Below are 15253 nucleotides of genomic sequence, written 5' to 3'. Positions count from 1 at the left end.
CTTTTTGAATTCTTCAAGTCCTTTCTAGCAGCCTCATGACTTTGCTTCCTCTAGGCTCTTGGAGCCTTATTTTTCTCTCCATCTATTGGCCTTCTCCCAACTTCTACTTCTACTTCTACTTTTTTCCCCTCCTTTTTAGACTATGATTGATTACCCTTTCCTTCTCAGTAACTCTCTGAATACTTACCACTCTCCTTGAATTCCACATACAACCCTGCACCCTATGCCCTACATTCCTAGTGGAATGTCGTATCACCTACAGCACTGAGAAAATTGATTCTTCCAGTATCAATCCATCTCTCTCAACTTACAGCAGCTTCCTATTCATTGCCTCCTTTCCCCTCTGCCTCAGAGGATATGTATCCTTGATGTCATTTCTCTCCCTGCACCTTGTTCTATCAGTCATCAACTCTCTACAAGACCTTTTTCCTTCTATGAAATCCTTTCCCTTAGGATATAAAAATGGTCATTTTTTTTTTCCAATCCAAACAAACGGATAGTAATTGCCTGTACTCCATGTTTACCTCTATCTCAGTAGGATCTTATCCAACTCTCTCAAAAGAGTTGCCTACACTCACTACCTCTAATTTCCCACCCCCCTTCCACTCTCCACCCCGCTTCAGTCTGGCTTCTTGTCTGTCATTCCACTGAAACACCTGTTCACTAAAATTAACAGTAACTTCCTAATTGCTAAATCCAATAGGTGTTTTTCCAGTCCTTATCCTACTGAGCTACTTTCCAGTATTTAATATTGTTAATCATCCTTTTCCTTCTGGAGACTGGATTTCCTTGCATCTGGGATATGCAGCCTTCTGATTTTCCTGGTAGCTGAAAATTCTATCCTTGGTTCTTTTTTTTTTTTTTTCTTTTTTTAAGATTTTTTTTTTTTTATTAATGATAGTCACAGAGAGAGAGAGAGAGAGAGGCAGAGACACAGGCAGAGGGAGAAGCAGGCTCCATGCACCGGGAGCCCGACATGGGATTCGATCCCGGGTCTCCAGGATCGCGCCCTGGGCCAAAGGCAGGCGCCAAACCGCTGCGCCACCCAGGGATCCCTATCCTTGGTTCTTCATGGCTCCTCTTCCTCTTACATATTGGAAGTTTCTGTAGTTGTCTACTGTCTCACACTCTCCCTAAATGAGCTCTTTTCCCCTTATGACTTCTATTTTTAATACCTGTAGGTCACTAACTCCAAAGTACATTTTTTCATTCATACCTCTTCTGAGTCAGGAATTTAACTATCTTCCAGATATTTCTAGGTGACCCATCCTGCATACATAGTGTGCCCCCGAACCAGTGTCTCCTCCAAAATTCTACAATTTACTCATCCTTCCCTAGGTACCAGGTTAAAACTTGGAAGTTACCTTAATGTCTCTTTCTCCTTTGCCAGCCACATCATATCAATGGGCATATCCTGCCCAATTAAAGCTTCCCCTTTCTCTTTGTCCTGGATTGGTGCAACGGCCTTCATGCATGGCTTTCTGCTTCCATTTCTGTTCACTTCTGGTCAATCCTCATGCCATAGTCAGCATAATCTGATGAAATAGAAATCTGATCAGACAAGCCCATGCTTAAAGCATTTAAATAGGCAGTACGTCCAGGAGAATGTCCAGGCTCTTCTCATACAAGGGCTTCCTTGACCTAACATCTGCAGACCTCTTCAGCCTCATTGATCAGCCCTCCCTGTCTAATCCTTTCTGTTTCAGTAACAATTAACTGCACAGAGTCCATACCTGACACCACCCCAACCTGGCAGGTCTTGGTGCCTTTGCTTGGGTTCTTCCTTTGCCTGGAATTCCTCATCATTTCCTACCTCTCTTTGCCTGGCTCAACCCTACTCATTCTTTAAGACTCAGCTTACCAGTCCTTCCTAAGCCCCTTGGCTAATGTATGAGCTTTTCCTCAGAGCTTCCACAACACCTTGTGCATACTTCCATAAAGTTGCTTTATACCATTTTCCATGTATATCCTTCCGGTACATTGTAAGTTTCTTGAGGTCCCATTCAATGTTCCATCCTCTTGCCCAGTCCAGTGCCAAGTATCTAGAAGGTGTTTGGAAAAAGCTTTGGATGTGGAATTAAGAGCCATTCATTTCCATCCATCTTCCTTATGATATAGATAATCACTTTCCTCATCTGAGTCATGCTTCCTTATCTAAAATTATTCCATTTACCTTTCAAGGAAAATCTGAGGATCAAATGAAATGACATAAATATTCCTTATAAACTGCAGAGTACTATGAAAATGTTTTATCATATAGGATATGCAGAAACACATAGAGAAAAAAATCTATCATAACATTATGGATCCTATACGTAAGCCTTCATATTCATTCAAAAATCTGGATAAACATTTTTATATCAGTGTGGTAGTCTGCAAAGTATAGTAAGGGATTATTTCTTTGTTTTAAAAACCTAGTCAATGTGCCCAGGGGCTCTAGAACTGAGCTTGTGAAAATAATCAGCTGATATTATTTAATAGCTGTGACAAGAGCACTAATCCAGTTTTTTTTTTTTAAGATTTTATTTATTTATTCATGAGAGACACAGAGAGAGAGAGGCAGAGACACAGGCAGAGGGAGAAGCAGGCTCCATGCAGGGAGCCTGACGTGGGACTTGATCCCGGGTCTCCAGGATCACACCCTGGGCTGAAGGTGGTGCTAAACCACTGGGCCACCAGGGCTGCCCACTAATCAGTTTCATCGTTAGAAGCTCACCAATCTACAGACAATCCTAAGGGATTTATGGCAGTACATCTTCTTTCCTCTGTGCCTGCAGACTGCCCCTTCTACCTAGCTCTTCCAACTGGGACATTTTATACACTTTTTAGTTCTGTGTGAAAATCAGGCCATGGAGAAGGGATGATTCAGATGAGATTTCACAAACCAAACATTTTCCTTAAGTGAACACGTGCCACTTATTCAGTTCTTTCTCTATTGCTTGGCAAGAGGGGAGGAAAAACAGTTCCACTCTGAAAAAGACAACTCCCAGTTTAGATAAATGGAATTAGAAATAAATGAACAAGCAATAAATGAGAGTGGCCTGCTTTAACAAGTCAGATCTTTATTGAAAATTGGAGCTAGAAAACTTAGTTCCAGGTTGTACAACAAAGCAGTCTAAGGAATTAAAAGCATCGGGCAAGAGGAACATGCACATTTCTTCGTCATAGGAAATAGGGACAGTGCAAGCATTCCCCAAATAGGAGAAGTTTTATGGGGGATGGGCAGAGGCCCACACCTGGATTGTGGTGATGGAGACCTGGTTCTGCCGCCTACTGATTAGATGACTTTTGGCATGTTATTTCATCTGTTTGGACCCATTTCTTCATATATCACATGGAGATCAATCATAAGACATACCTCATAAAGTGGTAGAGAGAGAGAGAGAGAGAGAGAAAACCTGGCCTATAATCACTAAATAGTGGATATTATTTTAATTAAAGTTAAATTTATTTGAAGTGAAAATGCAGGGAAATTAAAAAAAAAATGATTGGAAAGACACATCTGGATCAGAATATGCAGCTCTTGAATTCCAGGTTACAAAGTTTAGATTTTGTTTAGACAAGAGGGAGCCTCTGAAGGTTTTTGAGTGGCAGTGTGACACAATGACAGATGTGCTTTTTGAAGTTGATCTGGAATGCTGTGTGGAGGGAGCTTGAAGGGAATTATCAAGAGGCAGAAGAACCTGCTGGGAAGCTATCATTTGGTCCAGTGAAACCTGATAAAGTCTGACCTAGGGCAGTGGTAATGGGGTGAAAGAAGAGGGAGGTTATTGGGATAGAACTGGCAAGAGGTTGTTAAAGACAGTTTCCGTGTGTTCCTACCTTTGTGGCTGGGAGGATGCTAGTGCTCATTATTTCTTCAAAGAAGAGCCAACAGTCATTTGGGTATAGTAACTCTCTGAACATCCTGTCTGTGATCAAATTTTGGAAAACTTCACTTGACTATTGGTTCTTATTTCAAAAGAATTTATGTCTGATTTTTTTTCTTTTTTTAGAAGAATGCAATCGGTAGGAAGGTAGGATTCACTGACAAAAACATTCTCTGCAGCAAACCTGGCTGGAATGCATCTCTTCCATGAAGTGACTCCTTAGGGCTTCCCAGCCCACTGCAGTGCCACCCAGCTTAGCCACATTCATTTGCTGCCAGGAAGATGTTTGAATCCAGGCAAGATCCTGTGCCAACCCCTCTGGCTCTTCTTCCTAGAGTGTCTGTGTTCTACTCCCCACCCATACTGGCTGAAAACATGAGCAAATCTGATTGGAGTACAACCATGTTGAACAGTCTGTTTCTTCATTCTCCTTATCAGAGAACTCAGCCTGGCTGTAGAGATCAGCCTCCCCGGGGAAAGCCATGCTGAGACCCAGTATCACATCCACCTTATCTGTGTTGTACTATTCTGTCCTTCTTTAAACTCTCCATCTGTTGTCCTGATACCGAGGTGAGGCTTAATGGTCTGTAATCCCCAAGCTCCCAGTGATGCCTCTGAAAAAGATTGGGCCCCACATTAACAACCTCCCAATTTTTGGCAACAGTGTCTTTCATAACCTCATTTCTCCATTGGCCATTTCAACTTCTCATCTATCCAAACTCCATACAAGAGAGTGAGGGTCCCACTGTCCTTGCTAGTCATAGCCTGCTCCCAAAGATATATTTTTTTGAAAGAGGCTTTAGTGTATTAATCAATTTATTGTAAAATATGTATTTGGATTTATAGTGTGCATATTATTGAACTAGGCAGTGTTGGAGGCCTCTTCAAGATGAAAGAGACATATAGCTTTTATTTCCAAATGAGGTTGGGATCTAGTGGGGAGATTGACATGTACACAGATGAGACAGGTGAGGCTGTGTAGGGGTGGATTTGAGGAGGAGGAAGAGGGTGGAAAGCAAAGTAGGAGTTAAATCTGCGACTTTTCAGCTATAAGACTTAAATTTTATGTTGAAGATAGGGTACTTACAAACCCTTTCTCTGCAGAATGACTGATGTAGACTCTGAGAAGTCTCTGAGGACAGGTCGAAGGCCCATTTCAGTACCATCTCTGAGGCTTATGAAGTGTAAAGAGTGTCCTCTTGGGCCGGAAGAGTGGCCCAGAGGTCTGGCTGATGGCGCCATTTTGCTTATGTGAAAACAGCAAATACATGAAAAACTAGCCAAAATACCATCTTCAATTATGTATATAAAGGAGATCAAGACAGTATGCTGTGTAATTAATTATGGTTTTGATTTAAGTCTAGAACTCAAGTAAGGCTTCTGCTAATTAAATAATTATTTGTACTTTGATTGTTTTCAGACTAAGGATCTCATTAATACAGCCTCTAATGGAAGACACATTTTATGTAACATTCCATATGTGCAGAAATCATGTGAATTTATTGCATATATATACTTTACACTTTCCTATTTGATCATACCAGCCCTGAAAATAGCACATGTCTCAGTTCAAAGAGTTGTAGGACTTGCTTCAGTTGCTCCCTAACTAGAGGGTAATTTTCTGGAAGTCAGGGACCATCTTGCATCTCCAAGGGCCAGAAAAGAACTGAACAGAAGAGTTGGAGATAGAGCTATGGTAAAACCTTACAAGCTTTCCTCAGTTCTGTGCTTTTATTAAGAACAGAATAGCAACCAATGTGGAGTAAACTGGATCATCTGGGGCCACATCCACAGGAACATCTCTGATGCTGGAGACATTGCTAGAACTGTAAGGTGCTGAAGGCAGGTTTTAGCAAGATCAGAAATTCAGAAATTGTTGGGTTCACACAAAAGGACAAAGAATCAAGTCCACAGATCCAGGTCTAGGGAGGGATAAAGTCAGAGTCAATGGATTCATAGCCATGAAAACACAGATGTGTGTCTTCTTTCAAAGGATGTCTTCAGCCTCAACCTCTTTTATCTTTAGGTTTCTATGGCCCTCTCATTGTTCTGATGGGCAGAGATTCAGGGACCTTCTGGGAGTTTCAAGCAGTTAACATCTCCAAGACCTCCAAAGCAGAGACACATCTTTGTCATTGTCCATGTCCCCAGTTAAGCCAGGGCTGGGCCCTTTAGTGGGACCTTAGGTTCAGTAATGGGAACGATATCCACAGCAATCTAGTATATTGCATTCCCAAGGTGACAGTGTAGATTATAACAGAAACATCCCCTTGGGAAGCATTTTTCTTCTCCAAGTCAGGGCCAGGAAATGTGGCCACCTATTAATTAAATTTAAGGATTCCAATGTAACACTTAGGGGGACACTGGTTTTTAAACCATAGAATGAGACAAAGCATGGCAGTGGTACATGAAGCCTGTGATGATCTTGGCTTATTGACAGTGTTCAATATTATTTTGGTGTGGGATCCAGGAGAACATAAATTCTGTCTCAGCTCAGCCTCTTCTTTTCTTGACATATTTACAAAGATATACATTAACACAGAACAAAGGCAAAGAAAGGCAAAAATCACATTTTATTGTTCCCTGGGACTGAGACCCAATCCAGCACAGAGAACTTTGGCAGGCTGGCCTGGAGTTACGTAAAACTCAAGAGCTTTAGCCAAGGGTCAATTTAACATGCTTGTTAACACAAGGGCAAAAATACACAAAGAAAAAGAGACTCATCTAGGTGCCAAGCTGGCTTAAACTCCCCAGGCAGTAGTCTCAGGACTATTGCTGTTAAATTTATCAGGTTTTTTTTTTTTTATTTTTTTTATTTTTATGTTTAATGCCTTTTGTGTCCTGAGTAAAAAAATGTTTGCTGTCTTCAAGGCCTCAAAGATTTTCTCTTATATTCTCCTCAAGGAGTTTTATAGTTACAGTTTTCCATTTTGTTTTATGATCTATTTTAGGTTAGTTTTTGTGTATGATGTGAGGTAAGGATATGTTTTCCCATATAGAGATCTAGTGATTCCTGATTGAAGACTGCCCTTTCACCATTAAATTACTTTGTCACCTTTGTTGAAGGTGATATATGTGTGATCTCTCTAATCTGTTCTATTAATCCAATTGTCTATCCTGACACCAGTACCACACTGCCTTGATTACTATAGCTTTGTAAGTCTTGAAGTCCAGTAGGGTAAGTCCTCCAAGTCTCTACTTCTTTTTCAAAACTGGTTTTGGATATTTTCAATCATTTGCAATTCCATATACATTTTAGAATCAGTGTGTCAATTTCCACCAAAAAGACTGCTGGGGTTTTGATAGGAATTTATAAATAAATTTAGAGAAAACAGATAACATCACAATATTGAGACTTGCAATTCATGAACATATATATATATATATATATATATATGTATATATATATATATATCTTTCAATTTGTTTAGTTATTCTCAATTTATCACAGCGATATTTTGTAGTTTTCAGTGTATAGTCTTGTGTATATGTGTGAAGTATATTCCTAAATGCTTTATGTTTCATGTCACTGTAGTTGTTTGATTTCATTTTCCAATTTTTCACTGATAGTCTATAAAAATATAATTGATTTTATATAATTACCTTGTAACCTGTGACTTTGCTAAATTTACCTATTCTAATTTTTTGTAGATTTGCTGCATACATAAATGTGTTTTATCTTACATGACTTTTTAAACATTTTACATGACTTTTAAAAGCAGTGATACTGCCTGCTTGAAACAGTGGCCCAATTCTTGTCTTGGGAACTGACCAATACAATTGCTATTTCCTCATCTTTGGGGAAGTCATGGAAGATACTGTCTATGGATGAAGGCATATTGATTATACAGTAAATCAGTAACCAGCAGTCACTGGAAGTCTTAATAGATTCGCCTGATTGAGGAGAATAGGAATGAGGTTGATGAATGCCTCTTGGTATTCCTTCTTAAGAAAGAAGTAGATGGGGTGAGAGAATAAAGGTCAGAGAAAATCAAGGGGTGAAGGATTTCAAGGGACCGTGGGTTGGCCAGTCCTCCAATCAAGAAAGGACTGACTTCTTGGAGCAGGTGTCTGGGCTGTGGTGAGTCTGCTAAGATATCCCACTCTTAATGAATCATTTGTGTGGGCAAATGTTATCAATATCTCCAGGGATTCTAATATGCTAAACAGGACACAGAGGAACTTTATGGGTACGGGCATGGCTTTCTTCTTTGCTTTGTCAGGTTGTTATTTGGTAGATGACTTGGAAGAAATAAGGTTATCTGGGAAGTTAATGACTACCTAAGATGCATGTCTGAGAATGGAATCTGGGTTTGGATAGCAAGGTTTTAGAAACTGAAATTACGGGCCCTTACTTAAGACACTAAGTTAAGTGTCTGGAATTTAAGACACTGGAATTTTGAGAAAAACAAGGGCTTTGGAGTTAGGCAACCCAGGGTTCAGATCTCAGTTCTGAGGGATGTTCTCCATTTTCCTCCAGACACACTTTCTACCATTCTTCACCTTGTCCTGTGTGCTGGGGACTGGGCTGAGATTTGCTTTCCTGCCCCCTATTGGGTTTAGTCAATGGGAGGTACTGGCAGGTAATCAGAGGTAAGAAGTGAGGTCAGGATATTTATTTGCCCAGTTGTCTTTTGTTGGGTTGCAGTTTGGCCATGACTGCTCCTGACAGTTGGCCCTTTCTTACAGCTTCTCTCCAGGTTCCAGCAACCGCTAGCTTTTCCTGCCCCTTCATGCCCAAGGATAGGAAAAGTTTTCTGCTATTTCTATTAATGGGTTACTTTATCACCCCTTGCAGGTTTTCTATGAGTCTGCATACCTTACCATGTTCCCTTCATTAAGTTCTCTTCAATTGTCTCTTTCGAGGATGTCAGGACCCTGTTAGATCAGCCCATCCACTTAATAGCTTTGGAACTTTGAGCAAGTTATTTCGGTACCTGAGTCTCCATTTTTTTTCATCTATAAAGTGGAAATAAAAATATCCCTTGAAAAGATAAGAGATAATAGATGTGAATAGCTCACAGTAGCTACCCAATAAGTGGCACTTATCATCATCATTAGTAGTAACTATTATCACATGAGGACTGGCAAGATCATGGTGTCCTCAGTGACTACTCAGAAAAAAATTGTAGGGCTGGTTACTAGTTACCCAGAAGCATAAGACTAGGGGTGGGGGCAAGGAGAATCTCAGGTAATGAAAGGTGAAAACCAGACAAAGGGTTGGAAAGGCTTACTAGTACTATGTAATAGAATAACTTTGATATTTTAATGTAAGAAGGGAGATACAGCTTTAGGAGTCTCAAGACTTGATGGAGGGTCCTTATACCTAAAAATGGTAATGGAGGTATTTACCTTCTTAGAAAGAAGCATGTAGAGTTACCCTATGACCCAACAACTGCACTACTGAGTATTTACCCCAAAGATACAAATATAGTGAAGCAAAGGGACACCTGCACCCCAATGTTCATAGCAGTAATGTCCAGAATAGCCAAACTATGGAAGGAGCGAAGATGTCCTTCAACAGGTGAATAAATAAAGAAGATGTGGTCTATATACACAATGAAATATTACTTAGCCATCAGAAAGGAAGAATATCTATCATTTACACTGATATGTATGGAACTGGAGGGTATTATGCTGAGTGAAATAAGTCAATAGGAGAAAGACAATTATCATATGATCTCACTCATATATGGAATATAAAAAATAGTGAAAGGGACCATAGGGAAGGAAGGGAAACTGAATGGGGAAAAGTCAGAGAGGAAGAGAAACCATGAGGGACTCTTAACTCTGGGAAACAAACTGAGGGGTGCTGAAGGGGAATTGGGGGGGTGGGATAGGGTAACTGGGTGATGGGCACTGAGGAAGGTGCTTGATGGGATGAGCACTGGGTATTATACGCAACTGATGAATTACTGAAAACTATATCTGAAACTAATGATGTACTATATGTTGGCAAACTGAATTTAAATTTAAAAAAAAGAAAGCAGCAAATATAGTAGTTGCTACATGTCACAAGCAAATCCTTGAGTGGAGATTCAATGAGCCATGAGTCAAACCTTGAGAAAGGCAAAAATATAAAAGAAAAGAAGTTGTTTTTGACATGAGTGCATCCTGAAGATCATCCAGCTGGATGGAAAAAATGAATCCCTGACTCAGATTGCAGATCTGGTAAGGAAACAAGATGTCTTCATGTTGTATCTTGATTGTCCCCAGCTTGCTCCTACACCATCACTTAATACCCATTGCTCCTCTGGCTGGCCCTTTCCTTTCTCCAGGTCTCAGTCTCTTAGGGGAGCTCACAACCAATTTGGGTAGAAAGGTCTTTAGTTCACTCATTGTTCCCTTCTTTCCAGGGCACACGTGTCTGTCTGGATGGAGGAGTCAGAGGGGGTTCAAGCAAAAGCTCCCCATCGTGGTATTTGCAACCTCTCTCTCCATAGACTCTCAGGCTTTGGCACTGAATCTAACTAGTCATGCAAAATCCCTCGTGTTTGGATGTAGTTTATGTCCAAGGGGTTCTGCACATCCTCTTGCAATTTACTTTCTGTTGAACACCTCTACCTTATCATTTACTTTCCCATGCCACATGCATCTGTTTGAGTTTTTTTCCCCAGGAGGCTTCTCCACATCTCCCAAATTCAAAGGATAAAGCTGGAAACCAGAATGTGTCAGACGTAAGCAAATTTCAGATTCTGACCAGCTTCTAATAAATCCTTACTTGACACTGAATTTTTTTTCTCCCAGCAGGTAGATAAGGTGATGAGATCGTCTCCTGTACTTAATTATGATAGAAAGGAGAGGAAGACTGAGAGAGAGAGAGAGAGAGAGAGAGAGCAAGCTTCTGTTAGCCAGGAGGAGAAAAAGAAACCCAGAGATAAGATTCAGCGAGTTTGAAATACTAAAGTGGTAAATGTCTCAGCAGGGCTGGGAAGGTTCCCATGTGGACATTCTGTCCATGAAATTGCCTACAATCCTGATGACAAAGAAACTGAGGTGGTCTCTAAATAGAAGGAATCCTTTGGCTTCTCAGGGAGCTCCATGTGAGCTCGGCTCTTCCAAGGACATTACCGGAAACCAAAGAATGAATATAAAGGATGGTGGAAAAAAAAAAAAAAAAAAGGATGGTGAAGATTTGTACAAATGATGTCAGAAAAGCAAAAGCTCAGGATAAATTCTGACTTGTGAACAATGCCCAGGACATCATAAAGGACACAGAATGCTATTTGGAGCAAGTCGAAGAGTGAACAAGGCAAAAGCAAATGTCTTGGGTAAATGCTTTCAAAGCCATTCCAAAACTCTTGGCCTTCTTTTGCTTTGCCCAGGAGAATGACCTTATGAATGGAAAGAGTAGAACAATCAGGGACATAAAAAAGATCACCGAAGTCCAAACTGGTGAAGACACTGAGTGAGCACAAAGCTTCCAGCCTCCTGCCCAGGAACATTGTATTCTAGGGAACTGCGAGACCTTGCAAATGAGATTACTGGGCCACTTCTGGTTATCTCAGAGGAGCTGTGAAAAATGGGGGATGTGTCAGAAGACTGGAATCAGCTAAGAATAGTCATGATTTTCTAAAAGGGGAAAAAGTGGGTTATGTAGAAGAGATTGTAAACTTAAACGTTTTACGGAGACCAGAAAATGACTAAAGAGTCAAGTAGGGCGGATGGAGACCTTAGTGAGCTGGAAAAGGCAGGCTCTTTCTTAAAGGGCCAGCTGTTACTGAGCTCCAGCTGGTTGTAGCCATGCCCCTAATTGCTGGAACTTCAACATTTTTAAGTTAAATTTTTAAATGTTCAAATGGGGACAACAATTTGAACATTTTAAAAAGTATTAAAATCTGTTTAATACTTTTTAAACAGGCTGAATTAAACAGATTTGTAGATGTATAGGGCCAACAGGCCACCAGTGTTCGACTTCTGCCCATAGATTTGCCATCTTGTAGCTCAGAAGCTAGGACAGTCTATTATGTGATCACCTGGTAAGCATTTTAAAGGATTGATGATCCTCAGGAGCTACATGGGTTCACTAAGGACCAATATGCCACACTCTAGCCTCTCTCAAAATTTTCAATTCTGTGTAGATTTGAGTGGTGTGATTTCAGCAAGGCTCTGCCAAGGATAGCCATGTTCTCCTTGGGGACCAGACGGAGAAGTTCAAATGGAATAGGAGTACTTCTAGGTGGATTCTTAGCTGAATTGAAAAATGATGCTCTGAACTGAAAAATGATGCTCCGAGTTGATGGATTAATAAATCAATACTGATCAATAGGAAAATCTCCATTCTCTTGTCTCTGACCAACTACACTTTTAGAGTCCAGAAATAAACAAAAATTAGCTGGTGGCTTAATTCCTGCAGGGTGCAGTGAGAATATCAACTTGATTTTGGCTCTGCATTTTGTAGTCAAGGGATCAGGAAACTGACCCAGTTTGTATAACTAAAGTTTTCTTGGAACATAGCCACACCCATTCTTCTACACATTGTCTCTGGCTGCTTTTGATTGATAGGGACAGAGTTGAGTAATTGCCACAGAGACTGTATGGCCTATTTGAAAATACTAAAATTCTAAAATACTCCTTTCCCTTCTAAAATACTCCCTGTCCCTTCAGTAAATGAGTTTGCCAACTTTCTGATGCAGCTAAACATCATGCTGGTAATCTTAGTGATCTTATTAGACTGTTGACTAATATTGGATTTGTCAGTAATGGTCAATAAAAGCCCAAAGTCTGTATCATATGAACTGCTATCAAGCTATGTCTTGAATCCTAGATTTAAACGATTGATTTAATCATTTAATCGATTTAATCATAAAGAGCACAGCTTTAAATTTATTCCTGATAAAAATCAGCTTATTGTTTTATAATTTTTTTGTCCAGTGTCTTGATAATGCCTTTGGCTTTATGTCCAATGTAGCCCACTTTTGAGATAGGCTGGAATGGGCCCTCATGGTGAGGTTGGATTCAGAAGCCATGTCCATCATTGAGATGGACAAAGGCAGAGCAAGAGGTCAAAGGGTGAGTGAATGCAGAAGCAGGACTAGAAGTGAGCTCAACATGAGAGCAAAACAAGAGAGTTCTGGATTTTATCTGTTAATGAGGAAAGGGTGTCTCTTCCTGGATGCCTATTACTGGAGTAATTAGATTTAGATGAGTTCAAGAGGGTGGGCCCCATGATGGGATTAATATCTTTATGAGAAGAGGAAGAGACCAGAGTTCACTCTCTTTGCCTTGTGAGGACACAGCAAGTAGGTGGTCATCTGCAAGCCCGGAAGAGGGATCTTATCAGGAAGCTAATCTTGCTGGCCACTTGATCTTGGACTTCCAGCCTCCAGAAGTGTGAGAAATAACTATCTGTTGCTTAAGCCACACAGTCTGTGGTATTTTGTTATAGCAGCCTGAGCCGACTAAGACAGATGTCATCAATTTTGCCCCTTAAACATTTTTTTTTTTTTTTGGCTAAAGACACATAAAATGTGCCACTTAACCATTTTTTTAAAAGTGTATATAGTTCAGCAGCATTAAGTTCACTTACATTGTTTTGCAACAGCTCTCCAGATCTTTTCATCTTTCAAAACTGTAATTCTATACCCACTAAGCAATTTTACTGTTTAAAACAAGTTATCAAAGCAGCAAAAGAGAAACATTACCAGATATTTAAGAAACTGTACTTCAAAAGCAAAATCATAAAGAAAAGTAGATGCAATCTGGTATGTTTTCATTGCCTGCTAATTAGTATCCTCTTTTCCACTTACGTCTTTGAAAAGAAAGAAAAAAAAGTAATTCCTTCTCCTGTTTACCTACTTGGGCATTGAGAGATTCAGGGGCTGGGACTCAGGTTTTTGGCTCTTGGTAGAAGAATCTTCTTGATAGTGTTCTTCACAGCTTTGACTGGCATGTGGAAGAAACCTTGTAGGACACCATGCCTCCCCTCTGGTGGCATGTCCCAAAGGCTTATTGTTAAAGAACCAAATGCTATTTCTGCTTTGCTTCTTGCTACTGAAGAAATTCCCAATGGTTTTAGAATTACTTCTCCCCAGAGGTTTTCTTTTCATACTTCTTCCATGTAGCTTGACCAAAGCCCAAAGAGATAATTACCAAATGCATTCTACTTTTTTTTTTTTTTTTTTTGGTATGAAACATGGTAATTTTCTTTGCTCTGATGAGAGGGGCTTTCCATTGCTTAAAAATGACCTGCCACTCTCCAGTTTATTTATTAAACAATTTCTCCCTATATGCAACTATCCTATACATTTTAGGTTTTTTTTTTTTTTTTTAAGTACAGATTGATAATTTGCAAGTACCAGGAGTCATTCAACTTCATACAATGCAACTTTAAAGGAATGGAAATATCTTCATATTTTCTGAAAGTACGTGGTTGTTGTAAAATAATTCAAAGGTTAGAATAAAAATGAAAGCCCTCTTATAGTCACACCTGAAGAGATCACCCTTTACATCTTCGAAAAAACAACAAAATTGAAACAAAATTCAACAAAAGCTTAAACGTATCAATTCAAAAGAAGCTGTCTTAATCATATCCACGAGCTTCCACGGTGTGTGACGTGGATGTTGAAGTTATATGATTAAGGGCCGGGATCTCAAAGTCACAGAGACCTGGTCTTGACCGCACTCACCCACCACCTCCTAGCTGTGTACCCTGGAGCAACTTATTTTGTTTCTCTAAATCTCCAATTTCTCATCTTCAGTGTGGGAATAATAATCATCCTTAAAGTAGGGATAGCTGCTCCCAGGCTTGTGAGATGATATGACATAGAACATCTGAAGCACCGGGCATTAGCGCCTGGGATATAGTAGATGCTCAGTAATGGTAGTATCATAATTATGACTATTAGGGTTTAAAAAATTTTTAATGTGCTAAAATACACATAAAATTTTAACAGCTTAACAATTTTTAAGTGTACAGTTCAGTGGTATTAAGAACATTCACATTGTTGAGTAACCATCCCCACCATCCATTATATTATTAATATTAATTATTAATATGGCCCTAATGCCCTGTCCTGGAGGGGAAAAACACATGAATTTACCTTTCTCCTGTGTCGGGCTTGGTCAGAATAGAATCCTTCCTGATCTCTCATAATCTTTTCAAATCTGGTCATATGTTTGTGGCTAGATTTCGAAAACCCCCTCATATGAAGCATTCAAGGCATCGGGCTGATTCTAGTGTTATCTGGTGTTCATAGCTGTAGAGGTGGGAGCTAAACAGACCTGCACAGCTACTCTAGGGTAAAATTAATTCCCAAACGCCCTTGCTGACACTTTGCAGTGTCTTCCTCAGCAGACGTTTCTGACGGCTGCCGGCCTAGGCTGTGCTAATGGAGGTTTATAAAGGCCTTCACAATTCCTATGGTAACCCGGGAGAAAGGCTG

At 40.0% G+C, this 15253-nt stretch overlaps 1 long non-coding RNA gene across 2 annotated transcripts in view; it reads right to left on the bottom strand.

Annotated features, from left to right (window-relative positions):
• The window catches only part of LOC140641758 (uncharacterized), a 28758-nt gene extending 13538 nt beyond the window's left edge, over nt 1-15220 (bottom strand). For both annotated transcript variants that reach the window (XR_012038356.1, XR_012038357.1), the window contains exons 1-2: nt 14912-15220; nt 1365-1535 (exon numbers count right to left, since the gene is read on the bottom strand). This is a non-coding gene — a long non-coding RNA (uncharacterized lncRNA). The remainder of the gene's footprint in view (nt 1-1364; nt 1536-14911) is intronic.
• Between the last annotated feature and the right edge of the window lie 33 nt (nt 15221-15253).

This window comes from Canis lupus, chromosome 10, assembly GCF_048164855.1.
Source record: "Canis lupus baileyi chromosome 10, mCanLup2.hap1, whole genome shotgun sequence".
NCBI lineage: Eukaryota > Metazoa > Chordata > Mammalia > Carnivora > Canidae > Canis > Canis lupus.
The sequence above is the reverse complement of the archived record's forward strand: the minus strand, read 5'-3'. Positions and strand labels throughout refer to the sequence as shown.